The sequence below is a fragment of the Ceratotherium simum genome, chromosome 20 (genome assembly GCF_057802395.1).
Source record: "Ceratotherium simum simum isolate JZ-2026a chromosome 20, ASM5780239v1, whole genome shotgun sequence".
Taxonomy (NCBI): domain Eukaryota; kingdom Metazoa; phylum Chordata; class Mammalia; order Perissodactyla; family Rhinocerotidae; genus Ceratotherium; species Ceratotherium simum.
In genome coordinates this window covers 41,828,361-41,853,893 of record NC_141919.1, presented here as the reverse complement: position 1 = coordinate 41,853,893, position 25,533 = coordinate 41,828,361, and the positions used below count along the sequence as shown (strand labels likewise).

Sequence of the window (25,533 nt, the reverse complement as noted above, 5' to 3'; positions counted from 1 at the left end):
CACTTGCTTTTATCAGTACCTCTAGGGGAATAGATAGAAATGAATTTCATCAAAGTTAATTACTTTACTCTCACTTTTAGGGATCCATTATAGGACTGTAAAACTTTAACAAAAAAAGGGAAGTGTGTTAATAGCAATTTATATATGGCAATTTTAAAACAAATTAAATTAATTAAAAACCCAATTACATTATCTTTGTTGGCCTTCATATCCCTTCTGAAGCAATTAGTAATCGTCCATCTTTACTTAAGAAATGATGCAATTTAGTTTTATGATATTTTGTGTTAAATGAATTCTATGAATATGCAGTTTAGAAATCTGACATAATAAAAATAAATTATGTGTTGCTTTGTATATAATGGAAATTGTCAAAATAAAAACTTCCTCATATGTGTGATAAATATTTAGCCCTCAATATTAGCTTCATTTACCTAAAGCTAGCAATTATTAATTAAATTATTTTCATAAGCAAATGAATCTTTAATAAACTTAGTTTTCTTGGTTCCATAACTACTTTATTCCAAGCAATATTTATTTCCCTCCTTTGATCAGTGTAATTAGCTCCAAAGATTTAAAGTTTTATTTATTGCAAGCTGTGGATGACCTATTTGGATTCACTTAGCAACATTTATGTCTCAGACATTTATTTGTCCTAAATTTATAATTTGTGTTGGAATTCTATATCAATTAACAGTTAGGCATGAAAAATTGGTTATGGTAACTGGTTAATACCTATATGTCAAGTGATTCAATATTTATTTTAAACAGATTAATCAGTAGTCTTTACCTTTTGATATTTTCCATCATCACCACACGAGTTGACTGTCACACAGTCCATGAAGAATTTAGAGTAAATTCCCCACTAAAAAAATACAAAAACAATTAAAGTTGATTTTGTATTCCTATGTTCTATTTTCATTTCACCCCTGGATGAAATCTCTAAACTTACTGTCATAACCCACTTACTTAGATCTGCCAACCATCTCTCTTTAGTTTCTTTATCCAGAGTGAGATCAATCACTCTTCCTTCTAACTATAGCCAGATGTTGGTCTAACCTTGATAAGATTATAGAACACTTTGTCTACAAACTTCCACAGCTCAGTCACAAAGGATGACTAAGAGTTAATAAATGGAAAGTACGGAGATGAACATTTCAGCAAGAGGTGGGGATATGTGAAAGATAGAGTGTGTTTGGAGTAATGGTGAGAATTTCGGCCTATGGATATATGAGGATAATGACAAGAGCTTAAGTAGTTTTACTTTCAAATATAAGGAATAATAGTGTATTGAAATATATCCAACTTTATGATTGCTAGTATACACCTCAATACAGAAAGGAAGGAAGGAGAGAAAGAAGGAAAGAGTGAAAGAAGGAATAAAGGATAATGAAAGGAGGAAGGAAGGAAGGAAGGTGTAAAATCCCTGAAAGAGTTCTCCCAAGTCAATAAAATCTTCGTTACTCAGTCTTATGGTGGTTCAGCTCCCATTAATCAAGCATCCTCAAAATCCAGTCTCACAATCTCAACCCATTCTATGAGACCAGCATCACCCTGTTACCAAAGCTGGGCAAAGATATCACAAGAAAACAAAATTGCATACCAATATCCATTTTGAATATAGTTTTTGAATATAGATTCAAAAACTATCAAAAGGGTATTAGACAACTGAATCCAAATATATGTATTTTTTTAAAAAAGAGTCTAGGGCCGGCCCTGTGGCTTAGCGGTTAAGTGCGCGCGCTCCGCTGCTGGCGGCCCGGGTTCGGATCCCGGGCGTGCACCACTTCTCCGGCCATGCTGAGGCTGCGTCCCACATACAGCAACTAGAAAGATGTGCAGCTATCACATACAACTATCTACTGGGGCTTTGCGGGGAAAAAATAAATAAATAAAATCTTTAAAAAAAAAAAAAAGAGTCTAAACTATGACCAAGTGAACTTTATTTCAGAAATGCAGGTTGGTTTGACATCCAAAAAATCAATTAATCTAATATATCATAATATATAGGACAAATACCACATCGTTATTTCAACAGATGCAGAAAAAAGCATTGGATAAAATCCAACTCATTCATGATTTAAAAAACAAACAAACAAAACAACAACAACAACAAAAAACCTCTTACAAAACATATAATAGAAGGTAACTTTTTTAACCTCATAAAGGGCTTCTACAAAAAATCTACAGCAAACATCATATTAATGGTTAAAGATTGAATGTTTTCCCTTCAATTCAGGTACAAGGTAAGGATATGTGTTCTGAACTCTTCTATTACATATAGTACTGGACTTTCTAGCTGGAGCAATTAGGCAAGAAAGATAAAAGACATGAAGACTGGAAAGGAAAAAGTAAAACTGTGTTTGTTCACAGATATCATGATCCTAATGTAGAAAATCCTAAGGAATCCACACACAAAAATATTAACAAACAAGTACAGCAAGCTTGCAGGATACAAGACAATATTTTAAAAATCAATTGTATTTACATACAGTAGCAATGAATAACCTGAAAATTAAATTAAGAAAATAATTCCATTCATGAGAGCCCCAAAAAGAATAAAATACTTAGCAATAAATTTAACCAAGAAAGCAAGAATTATAAATTCAAAAATTTTAAACCTTTGCTAAGGGAAATTAAAGAAGATCTAAATAAATGGAGAGAGAGTCTATATGCTCAAGGATTGAAGAATCAATATTGCCAAGGTGGCAATCCTCCCCAATTGATCTGTAGATCAATGCCGTTTCCTATCAAAATCCTAGAACGTTTCATTTGTTTTAACTTGTTGATTTGTTTTGTTTGTTTATTTCCAGGTACTAACTCTGCTTCCTTAGGATGAGCGTTTTAAGAGCTTCTCCGTAACATGGCTTTACTACTCTACAACAGGTTTGGCAAACTATTTCTGTAAAGAGCCGGATAGTAGGTATTTTATGCTTTGCGGGCCTTATAGTCTCTATCACAATTACTCAAGTCTGGTGACGTAGCACAAAATCAGCCATAAACAATATGTAAATTAATGACTGTGGCTGTATTCCAATATAAGTTTATTTATGAACACTGAAACTTGAATTTTATGCAATTTTTCTGAGTCACTGATTATTATTCTTCTTTTGATTTTTCAACCATTTAAAAATAAAAAAAACATATTTAGTATATTTACTGGCCTTACACAAACAAGTGGTAGGCCAGATTTGGCTCATTTGCCCACCCTCCACTAAGACACAATCATGATTCTAAGATAATCCTTTTCTAAAAGCATAAGCACAGTTTTTTTTTCAATAGTGTTTACATATTTTTTTGCATATGTTTGCAAAACACAATAGGAAGTTACAGGATCTTGACACTTTTTTAAACAAGAAAATTAAGTTTTTATAGCAGCCTATATCAGTGATGCAGGGTGAGTTAATTTCAATTTCACATACATCTTGGCACCAGATTCACTGACTGTAACTTAGACAGAGTTGGCAATCCCTGCAGAATAGACTCGGGTTCATTGACATAAAGAAGCCCAGGGACTGGATGGTGCTTAAAGATGATTTTTCTGAAATATGTAGATAATTCTTCTGCAGTTTCCCCAGCACAGTGTTTTTTCTTTCCTAGCTTTATGACAATATCTATAATTTTGCAATGTCCTAGTACCTGGCTTGGTTAAATGTCTGGCTCACAGTTTTTTTTTTCTAGTTTACAGTAAGTATCTGTTCGGAGATTCTTCCCTACTGTGATTGTACCCTCAATGACAGTCATGTGGTCCTGTAGTGCCTATACATAGTTGCTTCTAGTTTTTCCATTATTTTTATTTTTAGAGTTTTATTTGGTGAGAATGTTTAAAATGAAATCTACATTCTTAACAGATTTTTAAGTGTACAATACAGTATTGTCATCAATAGGCATAATGTTGTACAGTAGATCTCTAGAAGTTCCTCATCTTGTGTAACTGAAATTTTAAACCCACTGATTAGCAACTCCCCATTTTCCCCTTCCTTTAGCAGCTCACATCCACAATTCTATTCCTTACTTCCATGAATTTGACTATTGTAGATACCTCTTATAAGGCAAATTATGCAGTATTTGTCCTTTGTGACTATCTTATTTCACTTAGCATAATTTCCTCCATATTTTATCCTGAATGGAGGTCAAAGTGAGCACTGTAAAAGGCATGTATAATACTGGAAGAAAGCCCATAGATTTCTGGACTGAGGAACCAGAAGATAGAGTTAGGGGTAACCATGGCCTTTGGAAATTAGTTAGAGTCCCAGAAACAAAGAGAGCTAGGGAAAGTGGCAAATTTCCTATACAACCTGTGCCCCAAATTCTGGCTGACCCCCAAACTATGTATGCATGGAGCAGACTCAAAGCAATTCAAAAGGATAGAAGAACTGAACTGAGATTTCAGTTGTTACCCACTGCAGGAGAGGGGGGAAGAAACATTAACATTCTTCTGAGGAATATAACACAATCCAGAATCTCTGTAACGTAATATCCACAATTTCTAGGGTACAAACCAAAATTAATCAAAATACAAAGAATCGGGAAAATGTGATCCAGTCTCAAAACCAAAAATCAAAAAGCTAGACTAACACTGAGATAATTCAGGTGTTGGAATTAACAGGTAAATATTTCTAAGTATATATCACATTATATTCAGAGAAAATATACATATGTAAGTGAAAAGGTAGAAAATCTAATCACAAAATAAATCCCATAGAACAGAATCAAATAGAAATTTTAGAACCTAAAGACTAATTAATTTGATTTAATTTAGAGCTTGTTAAAAAATTCACTCGATGGGCTCTATAAGAATGAAGATTACAGAAGGAATATAGAACTTGAAGACAAACAAATAGAAATAATCAAATCTGAAGAACAAATAGAAAATAGATTGGGAAAGAAGTGTCAGAGCCTCAGGGTCATGTGAAATAATAACAAAAACTATAATATACATGTAATTGTAGTTCCTGAAAAAGAGGAGAGAGAAATTGGGGGAGAAGATATTTGAATAAATAGTAACTGAAAATGTCAAGAATTTGGTGAAAAATATACTTAAAGATTCACAATATTTACATCTTCCTCAGCACAGAACACTACATTCTGAAATGTTGCTTTTTAGCATCTGTGAAATAATTCCTTCTCCTTCCTTACCAAAATAATAAACTTGTCTTTGATGAATTAATTTGTGATATAGAAATCAGATAATTAAATTTTCCTGTACCTTACTGAGGTATTTGACTGACAAAATTGTTCTTTCTTTAACTTGAAAGAAAGTCAGCAAGAATATGAAAGCACTAAATGATATAATTAAGAATAAGGAGGGTTATGGATATCACCAAATGTCTAAAAATTATAAATGATTTTCTTCAGAAAAACTAAGACTTGACTGCTCTTTGGGGACATATTGTAAATTATACTGCAGAAACATTACAATGCAGAAATTATTTGGTCATAAATGTTTTATTATGTAGGGGAAAGATAGAATAAATTTATATTTTTAAACATATAGTTTATTTTTGACCTAGTGTTGGGCATTTTTTTCTCTACCTCTCTGTATTTTTTTTTTTTTTTTTTGTGAGGAGATCAGCCCTGTGCTAACATCCGCCAATCCTCCTCTTTTTTGCTGAGGAAGACGGCCCTGGGCTAACATCTGTGCCCATCTTCCTCCACTTTATATGGGACGCCGCCACAGCATGTCTTGCCAAGCAGTGCGTCGGTGCGCGCCCGGGATCCGAACCAGCGAACCCCAGGCCGCCGCAGTGGAGCGCGCGCACTTAACCGCTTGCGCCACCGGGCCGGCCCCTCTACCTCTCTGTATTTTAATCTTCATTTTTCAAGAGAGAAAAATGAGATTCAGTGAGCATAAAACAACACAAGTAGTGGCACAGTTAGTCTGACTCTAAAGGCCCTCATTTCTCACATGTAATCATATAAAGAGGAAGAATAAATGAATATATACTTATTTTATACAATGAAAACAGAAACAAAAATTTAGCAAATGTCATCACAAATTGCAGAGTACAGAAAATGGTATGCCTAGAGCACCATTTCAAAACGTGATTAATGCAAGAAGCATATATAGGTTCCTAACAAACTTCTATTTCTGCATGCTTTCTACTTTTAGTGCTACTGCCCAAGAGACACTACAGTGGTCTCTACAATACGTAAAAATATATCAAGTGACTTGCTTGACAGTTAATCCACTATTATAAAGCATAGTTATATGCTTTCAAAGTTTTATAAATACCTGATCAAAGCAGAAATATACGTATTTAAAATAGTTAATTATCTCATTGAAACATTTTCTCAAGCACTTAAAACATAAAGTTCAAAACACATTCATCCCCTGGATTAAAAAAACTTGTTTAAAGGTATTTCTTTTTCCTCTGAAATAGTTTTTAGAGGTTTGGAACTTTACTCTTACAGAGACTCTGAAGGATTTTACTATTCAGGAGAGAAGATTTCCAATGCCGTTACCAGAAAAGCATAGTAATATTTGGGCAGAGTGTGTTCTGAGATAGTAAGTTTATACATGACTAGAACACAAAAACAATATTTAACTTTCATCTCTGAGCTTAGTGAAGTGGAAACCATGCAAATTTTCCGTCAATGCTTACCAGCTTTCCTGACTCTAGAGCAGCTCATCCATAAAATGTGCTGTACAACTATAAGGGGAAGTTTAAGGAGGCAGCAGAAAGACTAGACAATCAAGCCATAACATTCTCTTTAAGAAGCTGAACTTTTAAAAAAGATTCCTTTTCAACCCTAAAAACTTTTATGCAGATGAATATTAATGTGCATGAATATCTAGTAATTTAAAAAATGTCGCTATTCAAAACTTTGTATAGGAAGCCACTATTTAAAGCAGGGAATTTTATTCTCAAATTTTGAAAGCATCGGAATCAATACATGACTTTTAAAACTTTAGTATCCAGAATATTTTTAAGTTTTGCTCCCCCTTGAGGAAGCTATTTTGAATATATACATGAAAAAAAAAGAATAAATAACATGTGACACCAAGATTTATTTGTGATGGGATATAGAAATAAGTATTGCAAATAAACGTTGGTGTTAATGGCATTAAAGTGATGAAGGCGTATTCACATTAATGTACCTGCTAACAACTTTCTTATTTTTTACTGCATCAATATCAGTTCAGATGAGTTCTATGAATAAGACTCAAGCCAGAAAAGAAATTCAGGGAAATTGACAGCAGCCATGTCACAGTTTTTGAATATGCCTGAATCCCCAGATAAAAACAGACCCAGCAACTAAACAGAAAAGTGAGAACTCCATGGACAAACTTTATAGTGAAATTAGGTAATGAAGTATCCCTATGAAGCCCCAGATACAGTGAATGAGGAAAAAAACCGACAATAGCCAGAAGTCCTACCTAGTCCCAGTGTCTTTGGGGGAGAAAGCAATAGAGAATCTGATATATCTGAGAACAATAGAAACCCAAATAGCCAACACGTATTTACTGAAAATCACAACAGATGAATTCATATACAGCAACTAAAATTGGTAAGAGGTTTACCTACTGCAAAGCTAGGTAAGTGCAGGTTTATGAGAAGGTGTGAAGAGTCTGGAGCAGCTTTTCAAAATTGAATATTCAGGGATCATTGCAGAATAGCAAAAAGAGATTAAGAAAATGTTACGAAACATGAAAGAATATAAATCAGGATTATAACAATTCCAAAATGAGATGACAGAACTCAGTATATAATTAAAAATAAAGGGAAAAAAATCATTTTAGATATGAAAACCAAAATAGAGGGAATGCAAAAACAAATAAACACTACAAATTAGAGCTGTAAGAGAAATAAATAGTGAAAAGGATGAAAGTCTTAAAAATAAAAAAAAAATTGAGAAAAACTTAAGGAAAGGATTTGAGATAAATGAGAATCACTGAAGACAGTCAAAAAGAAAATCCAAAATGGGTAATAGCAGTTTCTGAGGACAAATGCCAAAACAAAAGAACAGAATAAATACCAACTCAACTATAATTCAAGTAACTTTCTTGAACAATTAGAAAAAAATTGAGGACATCAGTGAAAATGACTGGGTAGGTAACTCCAAAAACCTGTCCCTCGACAAAAGAAAGAAATAAATTGGTAATGATTGTCAGAAGCATCTTTACCATAACTCTGGAAATGAATCAAGGGTTTCCAGCAACCAGGCAAATGTTTAAGCAAGAAAAAAGAAACAGCTGAGTCTCAGTAAAAAGATTAGTTGAGTTTTAATTTGCACTGGCCCCATCAAACACTCCTCAGCTGTGTAGCAGTCTTGACAACAACAGCCTCTATTCTCTACAGATTGTATTTTCCTAGTACTGGAGGCAGCAAAAGGAAATTTACTCTCAAAGAATTGTTGCTCTTTGTCTTGAAATGTCTTGTGGTTACCTGAAGGGCCAGGTCAAAGACCTTGCTTTTATTTTACTTAACTCTGAACTCTCCTAGGACTGAGTTGGCTATTTGGAAGCATGTTTGTCAAAAACATTTAAAGGCAAATGTGTTAGCCATTGCCACTTGGGGCAAGAGGTAATAGTTGGGGCAAGCAATAAACAAATCTAAAAGCTTTGGAAGAAGGCTAGTGAATGAGATGCTTCTGAGGATAAGGGCTTTGAAAAGCTCCCACATACTCCTGGGAATCTAGAAGACCACAATATATCCAGGGTTGGGCACATGCTCACCAAAGGCCTGTGAAGGCTCCAAGCTCTCATCTCTGGCTGACCTTAAGGCTGTGCAAAAGCAGAAGTGAAGCATGAGACAAAGTTGAAAACTACCTGCCTGAGTGTGGAAGTTATGCCCCAACACAATCAGAGCACAGCTGCAAATATTTGGATTTTGCTTTGTTTTTCTGTTTCCAGGTATTTAAGGAAATCACTGTGAAATCACAAGTTGACTACCATGATAATGAAACAGGGACTTCAAGGGCCACATGCAACAAACAATATAGACTTTACAAAATTGGTGTGGAAAAGTCACTAAATAAACAAACAAAAAACTACAACCAGCAGAACAAAAAATCCCTGGGGAATGAGAGAATCCTGAGAGTTGCCACATTATAATATTCAAAATGTCTAGTTTTCAATACAAAAATTTTGAAGTATGCAAAAACCAAGAATGTATAACCCACACACAGGATAAAAAATAAATAAATGGAAATTCTGAGGAAGCCCAGATATTGAACTTACCAAAGACTGTAAGTCAACTGTTTTAAATATATTCACATTGCTAAAGAAAAGCATGGACAAAAAAAACTAAAGAAAATAGTGAAAACAATGTCTCACGAAAAAGAATATCAATGAAGAGGTAGAAATTATAAAAGGAAACCAAACAGAAATTCTGGAACTGAAGAGTATAATAACTAAAATAAAAAATTCACTAGAGGGCTTCAGCAGCAGATTTGAGAAGACATAAAAAAGAATCATCTAATGTAAAATCAAATGAGATTAGGAAATCTGAGGACTAGAAAGGAAGTAGAATGAAGTAAAATAAAAAGAGCCTAAGAGACCTGTAGGACACCATTGAATATGTCAACATAATGGAGTTCTGGAAGGAGAGGAGAGAGATAAAGTAACAGAAAGAATATTTGAAGAAATAATTCTCAAACTTCCTGAATTTGATGAAAGATGTGAATCTACACATCCACTAAGCTCAATGAATTTCAAGTGCAATAAACTCAAAGAGATCAACATTGAGATATATTATAATAAATTGTTGAAAGCAAGCACAAAGGGAGGATGCTGACAATAGCAAGGATCCTCCATAAGATTAACAGTTGACTTCTCACCAGAAACCATGGAGGCTGGAAGGCTGTGGAGGGCATATTCAAAGTGCTGGGGAAGAAAAAAACTGTCAACCAAGAATTATGTATCTGTCAAAACTGTCCTAGAAATGAAGGAGAAAGTAAGACATTTCCACATAAAGAGAAACTGAAAGTTTGTTGCTAGTAGACATGCCCTACAAGAAATGCTAAAAGCAGTCCTTCAAGCTGAAATGAAAGTATACTTGGAAGTTACTTGAATCCATACAAAGAAATAAGAACATCAGTAAAGGTAATTACATGGGTAAATATAAAATTTAGCATTAATGTAATTTTGGTTTTTAATTTCTCCTTTTTCCTTCATGACTTAACAGACAATTAAATTAAATTATAGTTATAAATCTATAAAGATGGGCACAAAAATGTATGAAGATGTAATTTGTGACAATAACAACATAAAGGGGAGCAGCTGGATAGGAACAGAGTTAATGTATGCTATTGGAGCTAAGATGCTATTAATTCAAACAATATTGTTATAAATTAAGATGGTATTTGTAATCTCCACAGAAACCATTAAGAAAATAGCTACAAGTCATTTGATACATGATTAAAAAAAGAATCAAAATGATGTCTAGAAAATAGTTATCTAACACAAAAGAAAGTGGTAAAAGAAGAATTGTGGGACAAAAAAATACAAGACATATAGAAAGCAAATAGCAAAATGGCAAAAGTAAGTTCTTCCTTATCAATAATTATATTAAATATAAATGGATTAAACACTACAATTAAAAGATAGAAAGTGTTAGAAAGGATTAAAAAAACATGATCCAACTATATGCTGTCTATAAGCGACTCACTTCAAATTCAGTGACACAAACAGGTTGAATATCCAAGGATGAAAAAACATATTTCATGCAAATAATAACCAAAAGTGGGCTGGAGTGGCTATACAAAACTGGAGTGGCTACACTAATATCAGGCAATCTAGACTTAAAGTCAAAAATTGGTACAGGAGACAAAGAAGGATATTATGTGATGATAAAAGTATCAATCCATCAAGAATATATAATAATTGTAAACATATATGCAATAACAACAGAGCTTCAAAATATATGAAGCAAAAACTGACAGAATTGAAGGGGAAATAGTTCAACAATAATAGTTGTAGAATAAAACAACTAGATAAAAGATAAACAAGGCAATATGGGATATGACAACTATAAAACAGTTGTTTTAACAGACTAACAGACATCTGTAGACCCTCCTAACAGACATCTGTAGAACACTCCATGCAACAACAGCATAATACACTCTTCTTCAATGCACATGGAACATTCTCCAGGATAGACCACATATTAGGCCACCAAACAAGCCCCAATGAACTTAACAAGATTGAAATCATACAAAGTACCCTCTCTGATAACAATGGAATGAGATTAGTAATAAATAACAGAAGGAAATTTGGGAAAGTCAGGGATTTGTGGAAATTAAACAACACATTCTTAAACAACCAATTGGTCAGAGAAGTTATCAAGATGGAAATTAAAAATACTTTGAGATGAATTAAAATGAAAATACATCATTTCAAAACTTATGAGATGGGGTGAAAGCAGTGCTCAGAGAGAAATTTGTGTCTGAAAACATCTGTATTAAAACAAAATAAAGATCTGAAATCGTTAACCTAAAATTCTACCTCAAGGAACTGAATAAAGAAAAGCAAACTAAACCCAATGCAAGCAGAAAGAAAGAAATAATCAAGATTAGAGCAGAGAGAAATGAAGAGAAGAGAAAAAAAATGGTATGGAAACAAAACTAAAATATTGATTCTTTGACCAGAACGAATATGAGGATATTACTACCAACCTTACAGAAATAAAATAGATTAAAAGAGAAGACTATGAATGGTGGTATCCCAACAAATTAGATAACTTAGATGAAATGGACAAATTCCTAGAAACACATAAACTATCAAAACTGATTTAATAAGATATAGATAATCTGAGTAGACCTAGTAAACAGTAAAGAGATTGAATCAAAAATCAAAAAACTTCCTACAAAGAAAAGCCCGGGACAAGATACTTTCAATGGTGAATTCTACCAAACATGTGAAGAAGAATTAACACCAACCCACCTCAAATTTTCTCAATAGATAGAAGAGGAGGGAAAACTTTCTAACTTATTCATGAAGCCAATATTACCCTGACTCCAAAATCAAACACAGACATCCTTAGAAAGGAAACTATAGACCAATATTGCTTATGAATATTGATGTAAAACGCCTCAATAAAATACGAGCAAGCTGAATTCGGCAGAAGTTTAAAAATATTTTACACTATGATCCAATGATTCATCCCAGGAATATGAGGGTGGTTCAGCACTTAATAATCAATTAATGCAATATACCACATGAACAGAATTTTTTTTTTTTTAATACTTGACACATTTTATTCAATCCTCAACAACCTGGGAGGTGGCTATAAACTATCAGCACAACTTACAAATGTGGAAACAGAGGCTCAGAGAGATTAAATAACATATTTCAAGCCCTCCACCAAGAGGGGGAGGAGCTGGGATTGAAAACCTGATATGACTAAAAAGTCTATATTCTTAATCTCTGGTCTTGAATTTCTAAACATACTTAAGTAATTAAGTCCCCTAATGATTTACACACTATGTATCTCCAAAAGAAGAAAAAAAATTAGACTATTGCCTAATAATGGAAAAGTAGTTGTTGTGATAATCATTCAATTCAATGTTGAAGAAAGACAATATTTTATTGAATACTTACTGTAAGCACATTGCTGTGTCAGAAGTTGATGACATGCTCCCAAAGAGCCTACATCCAGCCTGAAGCACACAAGGCTGCCCAGGATTGCATTATGTATTACATAAAGCACAGCACCTCTGTGTCATCTTCTTTCTTTCACATGCTCTAAATTGGGATATAATTCATAGACTTGTAGTTATTCTTATTCTATTGTTATCCCTACATAGAAATCCACCTGAATTTCTTTTCTGTTAATATTTTACATGAACAGAATTTTTAAAAACCAATACAATTATCTCAATTGATGCAGAAAAAGCATTTGACAAAATCCAAAATCTTTTTATAATAAAAATATTAAATTATATACATATACTATACCATTAAAATAGTAAAATACTTAGGAATAAATTTAACTGAGAAGTTGCAAGATTTGTGGACTGACAACTACAAAAATTGTTGAAATAATTTTAAAATAGCTAAATAAATGGAAAGACATCACACATGGTACTGGATTGGAATACTTAATATTGTTGAGACAGCTATTCTCTCCACATTGAGGTACCGGTTCAATGCATTCCATATTAAAATCGCAATTGCCTCTTGTAGAAAGGGACAGCTGATCCTAAAATTCATATGGAATCACAAGGACACAGAATAGGTATATAGATCAATGGAATAGAATTGAAAATACTGAAAATTGGCATCTACGGCCAACTGATTTTTGACAAAGGTGCCAAGACTATTCCATTTGGAAAGAATAATGTTTTCAACAAATTGTGTTGGGAAACCTGGATATCCACATGCAAAAGAATAAATTTTGATACTTCTCTCACACCATATGTAAAAATTAACTCAATGAAAGAGCTAAAATTATGAAATTCTTAGAAGAAAACATAGGGTAAATATTCATGACCTTGGATTTGGCAATGGATTCTTAGATATAGCATCAAGGATACAAGCAACTAAAGAAAAAATAGAATATTTGGGCTTCAACAAAATTAAAAACTATCATGCATCAAAGAACACTATCAGGAAGGTGAAAAGACAACCCTCAAATGGGAGACAATATTTGTAAAACTTCAGAATTATAGAGAACTCTTATAATTCAACAATTAAAAAAAAAGCAACCAAATTTAAAAATGGACAAAAAAACTTGAATAGAAAATTTTCCAAAGAAAGTATATAAATGGCCAAGAAGAACATGAAAAGAATCTCAATATCTTAGTCATTAGGGAAATGAAAATTAAAATCACAGTAAGATATCACTTCACAACCACTAGGATGCTAAAATTTGAAAAAAAGAAAAAAGAAAAGAAGTATTAGTGAGGATGTGGAGACACTGAAACCCTCATATACTGCTAGTGGGAATGCAAAATACTGCAGCTGCTACAGAAAACAGTTTGACAATTCCTCAAAATTTAACATAGATTTAACATATGACCCACCATTCCACTCTTAGGTATATATCTCAGAGGAGTGAAAACAGGTATTAAAACAACCCTTGTACAGGAATGTTGACAACAGCATTATTTATAATAGCCAAAAAGTGGAAATGACCTAAATATTCATCAACTGATGAACGGATATATAAAATGTTGTATATACCTTTGGAATAATATGTAATAGAATATTATTCTACCATAAAAAGAAATGAAGTATTGATACATGCTGCAACATATATCAACCTTGAAACATTATGCTAAATGAAAGAAGTCAGACATAAAAGTCGACATGTTGTATGACTCCGTTTATATGAAATGTGCAAATCCATAAAGATAGAGAGCAGATTAGTGGTTGCCAGGGGTGGTGGGGAGAGTGGAACGAAGAGCAACTACTTAATGAATATCAGTTTTATTTTGGGGGTGATAAAAATGTTCCGGAATTAGATAGTGGAGATGACGATATAACTTGTGACTTTACTAAAAATCCCTGGATTGTATGCTATAAAATGGTTAAAATGATGAATTTATGTTAAATGGATTTTATCTAAAAACAACCTGAAATTGCACATTAAAAGTACACAATGGCAGGGCCGGCCCCGTGGCTTAGCGGGTAAGTGCGTGCGCTCCGCTGCTGGCGGCCGGGTTTGGATCCCATACAACTATCTACTGGGGCTTTGGGGGGAAAATAAAAAAATAAATAAAAATTATAAAAGTACACAATGGCATACCTGAAAATATCGAGCCATGACAATCAACATTGAGATGTAGTCTAGTAAAATTAGTTGACTTTAAAAGAAAATTCTTTTGGACATTTAAATAACAGCGAGTTAATTAAGGAAAAGAAAAAATAGATCATCAGATTTTTTAATGGAAACCTTTTATCTTAGAAGAAAATTGAGATATTTAAGATACTCAAGGAAAGAAAATGTGACCCCAAAATTTGACAACCAGTAATACTGATTTTCAAGTATAAAGGACATAAACTGTTTTAAACATTCAAGAACTCAAGAAATATTGTTCCTGTGAACGCTTCTTAAGTAATCTATTAGAATGAGCTTCAAACAACAGAAAAAATAAAAAGATATCAACATAAGATCTGATGGATCTGATGATGAGCATTACATATATAGCTATTATGAGGACTAAAATTAAATGAGGGTTACAAGAATCTAATACAGTTGCTTGTCACTTAACGATGGGGATACATTCTGAGAAATGTGTCATTAGGCAATTTCCTTGTTATGAGAACATCATAGAGTGTACTTACACAAACCTAGGTGGTATAGCCTGCTACACACCTACGCTATACAGTACTAATCCTATGGGACCACCATCATACATGAGGTCCATAGTTGACAGAAATGTCCTTATGTGGCACATGACTGTATATAATAATCTATATGCTCTCACAATGCATATATAGCATAGCTATGAAAGTTGAGTCCATTTGGGTAGTTTATGCTTTTCCAAGAATTTGCCTATTTCACCTAAGTTTTCAAATTTATTGACATAAAGTTGGCTGTACTAATCTCATATATTTTAATATTTGCTGAATATTTAGTTTCATCTTCTAATTCCCAATTTCATTTATTTAGGCTTGCTTTCTCTTTCTTTTTCACTTTATCAGTCTTGCCCAAGGTTTATCATTTTTTTCTAGTCCTGGCAAAAAAACAACTTTTCCCTTTGATGACACTCTATTGTATTGTCCCAACTAATTTCAGCTCTTACCTTTACTGTTTCATTTCTCAACTTTTTGTTCTTAGTCGTTTTTTAAAATTTCTTAAGTTCAATGACTAACTCATTAATTTTTAGTTTTTCTTTTATTCCAATAAGCATTTAAGACTATAAATTTCCCTCAAAAAATTACTTTATCTCCTTCTCAAAAATTTGATAGGGATTATTTTAACTATAATTAATTTTCCATTGTGAGTTTTATTTGGGCCTGCTCAGGCTCCAGACTTAGTTTCCCCTGTGATCAGCACGTGGGCTATGAAAATCCAGCCTCTAGGTCCCCATGGATTATTGATATCTCCAGAGGTAAAGCAACCTCCTGCATTCTCTTAGTCCTATATATTATTTCTTGTCATTCGTGTCCTTTGAGGAATTCTCTTGCATTCTGTCACATATTTGAAAACATTATATTATGTTACACATTTTATAGATGCATTTTCAGAAGTTTCTTTGTGTCTCTCGTCCAACATATTACCAAAAATAGAAGCTCAGCAGTTATTCCTATAAATATCCGTGATACTCTGTAATTCTAGAGGGCAGAGGTTGTTCCTAAATGGTGTGTTTCCTCAGTTTGAAGGCCTAACACAGTGCACTATGTTTTCAAATTCGAATAGAAGAATGAATATGTGTCTGTTTGGAATATCTTGGCAAGTAATTGGAAACCAAATTAAGAAAATCTGTATAATATTATGAACTAAAGCTCACTTATTTTATAATATGAACATACGATTTAAATTCTGTAGCATCATTTTAAACAAAAATTCTAGAATCAGATTTTATTAGAAGTATTTTTTACATAGTGAAAAAGCAGCCTGTCTAATTTTATAAAATACCTTGAAGAGGGCAATGGTCACTCTAGTTTTAGTAGCTTCCCAAAGGGACTAAACCAAAATATCCCAAAATGAGTTTTTGAAGATTTTTCTTTACAAGTGAAATTGTAGTTGTTGTGAATTTCTATTTTATCAATAATTCAATAATAAACCATCAAAGAGAAGAAAAATACCCTGACCAGTCAAGAAAACAGATGGAAATACTTTTCCATAGCTTCAACACAAAGTTTATTTAAAATACAGACACACACACACTCATAAACACACACACATCATGCAGGACATAGATATAATTTCTTTGCTGGAATCTGCCCAAAATACAAACTTAACTTCCGTGTGTTAACCTAAATACCATGGGACTTTTAATGATCATAATTCTTTAGGTCTAATCTAAGAGATGGGACCTCCAACCAGCTCAATTCACTAATACCCCACTGAGGCTGTGAATCACCACTGACTCAGATACATACCCCCTGGTGAATCCCTCACAACACACTTGCCTTAGCTTTTTAAATCCGACAGATCAATTGGGTACAATTGCACAGGTGGAACATTTAGGCTTAAGTTCTTTTTTCCATGTTCAATCTGTCCTTCTCCCCTTCATCATCAGACTCATTCCCCATGCTACTGAGAGTTTTTTTTAGAAAAATATCCTATTTTACTCCTTTCATTCTATACCCCCTTTCCCTTCTGCCTGTTTCTTTGTCCCCTTCTCCTTACTTCCAAAACACTGTATCTCTTTTTCTCTTTCTCCATTTCCTTCTCTGCTGTTCTCCACAGAAGTTTAGTGTTAGTATTGAACGTCTTGCCTCTTTTCCTTATCAAGGTTCAATTTAATCTACTTGGTGAGATGATATACAAGTAAGATGTCCTTCTAAATCTTGCTTCCTGTTGTCAGGCTGAAGGAGAAAAACAGGATAAATCTCAGCTTCAGTTGTTAAAAGGTGTAATTTCCTTAGGAGCTTGAATTTGATCCCTTCAAGTTTTGCCCTAAAGCACATTCATTTCACTTTTAATTGATATGTCTCCACATTGGTCAGAGTCTGATTCTTCCTAGAGCCCAGAATAACTTCTCTCTACTTGATGCTGTCTTTGGTCACTGTTTATGCTCTCTCTTGTCAAAGTCACAATGTACTTGCTTCCATTTACCACGGTTGGTCTCTCTTCTTTTCCCTTCACAGTTTCCATGCCAAGTTATGTTTTCTGGGTAGGCTGAATCTATTTTTTTTCCTGAAAGAGTAGACACTAGGGATCTTATTACGGTAGTCACAATTTCTCTAATAGATATGTTAGTTTTGAGCATGACGTCTGATGTTTCTAGGAGTCTTCAGAGAGAAGTGAATTACCAGCTCCCTCCTGCTGCTGTTATTATTTGGCAGCCACATCTCTGCAGCTGTTCTAGATGGTTCATTTTGTATAGTTAAAAGTGTTTTTTTAAATTTTATATGTTTTCTTACGTATCTTCACTATCTAACATTAATTGAACACCTACCACATAGCAGGCGTTGTTCTAAATACTTTACAATATTATACCATTTAATCCCCACAGAGATGCTGTGAAATTGGTAAAATTGTCCACATTTTGCACCTGCAGAAGTGGAAGCAGAGGGAGAAGTCTGGGTCACATGCCGTCTGAACCCTGGTGGTCTAACCCCTAGTCCTCACACTTAATCATTATTCCACAGCTGCCTGCTTGGATAATCATGATGAGCTTGATTTGGGGAATTTCACATTTAAATAGCAAGTGCCAAGTGCTTTATTATTTGGTTAGTTGCCCTTCTTATTGGCCCTGAGGAATACAGAAAATATTGTCATTTAATTTTATGGCTGGTGAAAATTAAGCAGTTTGATTTTAGATTTCTTGATGTTCCCCATTAGCAGACTCCCAGTCTGCTGCTTTACAGACCAGCAAACATTTTACTCCTCCAGATATCATGAGGCATTTGGATTTTATTAATAGAAGAGTAGTCATAGCATCATTATTAATGCAGTATTTTTAAATTTTAGATTAGGAAAAAGCAAAAATTAGAGAAGTCTGAGGAAAAATATATGTAGCTATTCAAATAGTCTTGCAAACTTACAAATAAAACTATAAATAAAAACAAAAGAATGAAAACATTCTTTATGCAGGCAATCCCAAAATGTATTTAACTAGCACTTATAAAGCACCTAGTATTTGCAGAGCATTCTGCAAGGTACAATAGGAGACTGGCATCAATTGTAAAGGAACACTTCTTAGATGGAGGGCTTTATGAGTGTCACTTGTGTATACAACTGCTCATGCTCAATTCTCTTTCAGTGGTGTGGTTGATGACGAAGAGAATGCAAAGAATCATAATGGAATGTCATTTAATAATAGACCAGAATGCCTTCTTGAATGTCAATTCTTATCTCAGTGGCCCCATAAACAGAAAATGAAGAAACACAAATATGGATAGAATAGGAAAGAAAGCAATTAAATTCAAATGGAAATTGCTATGGAGGCCAAAGCAAATAACACAAAATAAAGAAGGTCAGATTCATTAAGCCCTCCATTAATCAGCTCTGCCAGAGTTGCTCCCACTTTCCCATTGTCGACTTCCTGTTCAACACTAGAGGTAGACTTTTTGACAAGAGATCTCACGAGCATCCTCCAAATACATGAACTAATGCTTATTTTAAGACTTAGAGTGTATGAAACAGAGATATTTAAATCTCAAAGTTATTTAGAATTAGCTGTTGAGAAGATGACTTTCAAATTTTCCCCTCAAGATCCTCATTCCTATTTGCTTCCATCTTGCAAGTCTTATAATATCTGATCAAGAAATGATTCACAAGGTCACCTATTCCCAGACACTCAAAGGACAGGGCAGGAAAAATGCTACTCTCCCCAGTTAAGCCAACCACAAAATTCCTGGAAAGCTCATTGACAGCTTAATCAAATGGTTATGGCAGTTTTAATTCCTTGGACTGTTTCTGGCTTGCCCTTCAGTAAGTAAATGGAACTTGGACAAGGATGAGTTTACAGTATCTTCATTGGCAAAGAGAATGTCAGTGCATTTGTTATTCCACAAGAATTAAATATCCCTGAATATAATTCAACATGTATGTCTACTCAGAGAAAGGTGGATGGAGAACTGAGGAGATTGGAAGCTGAGAGAAGTGGACAATTTTTTGTTCTAAAGGAATGAAACAAAATCTGAGTTTGGACCTCAGTCATCCAGGAGCTTATCTCTGTATTTCATCTTCCTTGTTTCTAGAGACAGAGAATTTAAGACACGTAGTGTTGTCCTGTCCATTTATTGACACAGGGCTGTCTCACACAATAGCCTTGGCAGACAGTTTATCTAGACTCTGAATGAACATGTCCAGTGATAGCAAAGTCCGTCATGGAAAAGAACTACTGATTCCACTGCTTTACAAGTCTAACAATTTAAAAAATAAATAACGGTCTTCTTATTTTTGAGAAATTTCTATTTATCTTAGTAATGACCCTGACATACCTTATATTTGTGACTGACCTTCATATATTTTGAGAGAGCTGTCAGTCAAACTCAGCTATCTCACTTCTCTGTGGCTAAAATCCTCAATTCTCAGTGTTTAATGACCCCATTTCTTTAAGATATTGTTCACAAAATATAGTTTTTAAATCCTTCGCTACTCTGCTCACCTCCTAGACATGATGTTAATGTTCAATGGCTCGCAAAAATGTGGTGTTCTGCAAAGTAAGAAAGATAAAAGCAACCCCTCTCAGCCAAAGTCAGGCAGGGCACTATCAGACAGACCTATGTGTTGCCAGGAGCTGACCTGGAACTCCCAACAAGGCTATGGTGTTCTCCTGTTGAACATAAACAATTGCACCAAACACCAACCTAAGACAACGGCGCTCTGACCACGATGGATTAAGCCAAAAACAAGACCGCCTTGTAGGCATTACACAGAAATAACCAAGTATCCTTTATCCTAACTAATATGAGTTCCTGCTGGTTATTTTTCCTTCTTTATCAACTGTGGCTTTTAGCCTCACTTCATTCCTCCTACTTCTCAATAAAAATTACTAAGATACCCAGTCATAATATTGACAATAGGACAAGGCGTGGCAAAAAACCATTTGATATAGGATCTGAGAGACTAAGATAAAGCAATAATAACAGTAGTACTACCATTATTATTCCTACTAGTAATAACACAATAAAATTAGAGCAAATTTTCATTAAGTACTTAGTGTAGATAGTGGCAGGCTGTGTGCTAAACAATTTACCTACATTATCTCTTCAATGTGCACAATTTATGAAATAAGTATAGTTATACTCATTTTATGGAGTAGAAAAAAGTGAGTCTTGTGAAAGTAATTAGCATAAGATTGCTAAGCTAATAATTAAAGATTGGAACCAAGACCTACAATCCACACGCCAAGATTTTATTCACTCAGTGGGGCTGACGTTCTTGAAGTGATCATGTCTAACCAAAAGAAGGGTGCCTTTTGAAACCTGCCTGACCAGAAGATGCATACTGAAAATCCTCAAAAATGTGCACATGTGACAATTATGACTCTTAATGCAAGAAGAATCCATGCCAGTCTTGGCTTAAACATCCCTTCTTTGAAGAATTTCCATAAAGTTTGCGTAATTTTTATTATTTCTATTAACTCTCAGTTCCAAATACATCTGCCAATTCTTATATGCCAAGTACCAACTAAAAGGTTGTTCTGTATCAGCCAAATTATCATTTTGTTCCATCTCTCACTAAGCTCCCACTGCCTCATCAAAAGTTGGAAATATTGGTGCCCAAATTCTACTGTATAATCAGTTATTGTTTGTCCCCATGATCTTACTCTGACCAAGAAGATGATGCTATTTTATAAAATCTTCTCCAGCTCACTTTTGGAAATTCAAATAATCTGTTTGGTGATTTGTATTGATTAAAAAACAAAGATTATAATCTAGTAATGCTTGTTAGTAAAGGTTAGGAGTAAAATTACTCAAAAAATACACATTTTTCCATCATGAAAATTAACAAAATTACAAATATTACAAAATTACAAAAATCATTAACAACACTTCAATGTACCAAAGACACTGAGTGAAACTCCACAGCTAATGTGAAGAAAGGACTCCAAGTCATTCCTAGAAAAACAAAAAAGGCAATCTATATAGTTCACCCTTTCCCCAAAAAAGTCAACAAGCTCTGTTAGTAATTTCAGAAAACACCTACTGAAAACAATGTCAATTTCTGAGGAAAAGAAGGAATTTAGCTGTTTAGTTACCAAGATATTATTTGGCTCCCATTTTGTTCCAAGTGGTTCTGGGCTGAAAGCTTTGAGAATTGAAATCATTTTCTCTGAGTATTCGTGGATCGTGTATGTAATGGTGGGCAGCTTTAGGGCAAATGACTCCACCCAGAATCTGAAAACAGCAGTACAAATTAGCAAAGCCCGCAAGCCAAGGATCCATGAGAAATTAGAAATAATACTATAGGCAAGTGAGATGTGATTTTATTAAACAGTGAAAAGATCACCACGCTACATGTCATAGAATGAGAGAAACAGAAAGAGTCTTAAGTATAATTGTATGGCTTTATAATTTTTCATTTTAATGTATCTCTCATCCATTTACTGTAAGCTGGATGAAGACAGGAACCATGTCAGCCTTGACCATTTTTGTATTATAATTCTTTAAGAGAATAAATGAGAGAATGAAATAATGAAAATCTACCAGCCCTCTTGCAATGTACATCTTTTCCTTTGTGTGTCCAGAATTCACTCCACATTTATCTCATAGCAGGACATCCATTTTCCCAATGGACCTACAGGTTTTCTACTCTCAGCCCACCTGTTTCAGGTGAGGCTAACAACCCTTCACCTTTGATTAAAGGCATGTTATGTGATCCAGTGCAAACGCATCAGCATACTCCATCTCTCTATCTATAGTAATTTATTTGGGGAAGGGCACATGACCCAAAAGAGATTAGTGAAACTAAATTCTAGAGATTTGGAAGAAAATTTTAGGTTGGGATTCTTGGTTATATATTTTGAAGACTACCACATGAGAATGAAATTAACATAAACTAATAATAAAGGGCCACTAGAGATAAAGAGATAGTGAGTACACACACACACACACACACACACACACACACAGGAAAGAAAAAGATCCAGAGAGAGTATTCTGGTGATACTTGTTTGTTCTGACCGTTCTTGAAGCTTGGCACCCTGAGCAAATAAATTACATTTTTATGCTCAAATCATTTTGAATTTTGTTAATTTCATTTATAACTAAAAGAGTTAATAATACACTCTTCCTGTACAGATGGAGAAACTAGAGTTCAGAGAAGGGAAGTACCCTACCCTTCCTTACTTTTAATAATTTGTAGTGAAAGAACTGTCACTAGAACCAAGGCTCCTAACTTCCAGATCTTTCCACCTTGCCAGGCTGCCTTTATTAAATGATGCATTGTGCTTATTAAAGACATGGAAGTTTAAGAAAAATGATACCTATAATTTTACATTTAAACCAATACAACAATTTTCTTGGAGAGTAGAACCAAAAAACTACTTCTGCAAGATGCACCCCTTTTTCTCAATTATGTTCCTCCAAATTGGAGGCAGGATTTGAGTCTCTGAGTTCATTTGGTCCTTTAGGTTTCTGCTGAAGCTGCCCAAAGAGGAGTCAATTGTGCCCAAAGGGTAGTCTAAGAAATAAATTTAGTAAAATTACTCGTTGAAATTCTTATTACCAGAAAGAGTACTTGTCCATTCGGCAGGTAATTTGTAGTAATGTTTAGTAATTGATAGCAATTTCTAGTAATTAAATGCTGAGCCATTTCTTTACTTAATATTGGTTTCACTTAGTGAACCCAGTACTAAGAAGAGGAATTAGCAGTTGATGGCCATGTCTGGTATTTAAATGCTTTACGAAGGAGAGGAAGTACGGAGTTAAGGAGGAAGTAGCTAATGTAGGGGTTGGATTGCCTAAGTGGTTTTGTACTGAAGTAAATATTTCAGATTATATGATTAATAGACATTGGGGTTGAGTGAAAGGGAAAAAGAATACATAACCGGAATACATTGAGCTTTTAATGGATATGAATTTCTAGCTAATTTATTGCCCTTTGGGTTAACTCCAAACTCTCCATATTTTCTAGAGGGATAAAATAACTTAAATCTATTGAAAGATTCTATGAAAGACATTTGAATCCATTATGCTAATTGTCATTGTGATAATTTATGGATTCGTAGATCAGAATAGAATTTCTCTTGCTAGAATGGAATTTCCTTTGCAATATACTTTCATTCTGGAAGATCAAGGAGTAAACTTGTAGCCAGGATTATGTTTATAATATATTGGATATTATACAATTGTTAAAGGGTTCTATATAGTCACTGAATTAACTTAATTCTAAGCTCTGATTGGCTTAAAATACCATTAATCTGTTTCATATACATGTATAAAACTTAAGAAATAAGTTTAAGTTGAGGGTTTGCAAGTACATATGTCACAAGATACAAATTTTCAAAGTCAGGTATTTTATTTTCTCTTTGAAGTGCTGGCCACTGGATCTACCTTCATTTCTTTTTCTATCTTCTTGGACACTCCCCCACTTCTCTCCTCTTTTTTAGTCCTTTTGGCAACTATAGCATCTTGTGGGATATTACTTATTGTTGTTTCATGACCTACATCTCAGGGTTTTTTTTTCTTTTGCAGAAGTCCTTTGAAACCCTACAACTCTAAAAATTTAAGTGCTATAATGTTCAACAATCAATGTCTTATCTTGAGAAGTCCATAGGTCCCCAAAGAGCAATTTTCACCATTCCTTCTTTCTAAGTAAATAGTAACAAAGAATTTACATATTAGTACGTAATTTAAAATCCTCAGTATTTTAAAGCACATAGAGATGAAGCAATCACTATTTAACAGCAAGTGCCAGAACTACTCTGAATCAGTGATGATGGATGGATATAAAACTTTTTCTTCTAGACTCTCTTCATAATATGGGTATTTATGGTCTGGGTAAATCATTGAAATCATCAATCTAACTCCTTTCAGTCTTTAAATATCTGAAAGAAGATAATATTTTGGCACCATCAATAAACTGGGATAACTTTGAAAGACAACCAAGGGAAGAGGGCTTCATTCCTAAGCCCTTGAACTCTTGAATCCTCCTGGGTTATTCATCTATTTAAATGTATAGTGGTTGAGCTATCATCAAAATGTAATAACCTCTTCTGTCATTGAAACCAAGCAACTATATTTGTCAGGAGAAATCTAGTTACATAACTGCCTTGAAAGGTTAAAAAAAATATATATATACACACATATGTAAATATATACAGATATGTAAATATATATATATAATTAAAAGCATGGTTAGCTCCGCATAAAATTGTAAAGTAAGGGAAGTTAGCTTCTAGGTTCTGCCTACTTCATGCCTCTTCTCTCATAACTCTCTTTCCTTTTCCTCCAACAGCTCAGAGTATCTACACTGCTCTAATTCAGCTAGCTTCCTCCCATAGCACGCTCTTCGTTTAGCAGTACTGTGTATTCTGAAATAATTACTCCTTTCTCTTCACAGCAAATAATTTGGAATAATATTTTGTAGTTAACATCAATTTCTACTAGTAATAGATCGTTGTAGTGAACAAAAATGGACTTTATGGCCAAACATACTCATATTCAGATCCTTGGTCTCAGGTCTACCAATGTTTGACCTGGAAAAGTTGCTTTCATCTCTCTGTGGCTCAGTTTCTTTCTCTCTTTGTTCTTTCTTTCCTTCCTTTCTTTCTTCTTCTTTCTTACTGTAAAATGAAGATAAAAGTTGTCATTTTGATGTTACCTTGAGGAAAAAACGTGATTAAATCTGCAAAAGCACTCAGCTAATGTTACTTTTCACATTTATATTCGGCTAGGTATCAATTAAGGAAAAACTGCTAGTAATACTAGGTAATATTTGATGAATAAATGAAAATCAATGGGATGTATTGGAGTAGGTGAGGAAGATATTTGGTTGAAAACTCATTCGGCCTGACCTGCTA

At 33.9% G+C, this 25,533-nt stretch overlaps 1 long non-coding RNA gene across 1 annotated transcript; it reads right to left on the bottom strand.

Annotated features, from left to right (window-relative positions):
- Positions 1-792: 792 nt before the first annotated feature.
- On the bottom strand, positions 793-25,280 carry LOC147914435 (uncharacterized). Its single transcript, XR_015555321.1, has 3 exons — positions 25,169-25,280; positions 12,542-12,685; positions 793-862 (listed from the first exon to the last, which is right to left on the bottom strand). It is a non-coding gene; the product is annotated as an uncharacterized LOC147914435 (long non-coding RNA).
- Positions 25,281-25,533: the final 253 nt, after the last annotated feature.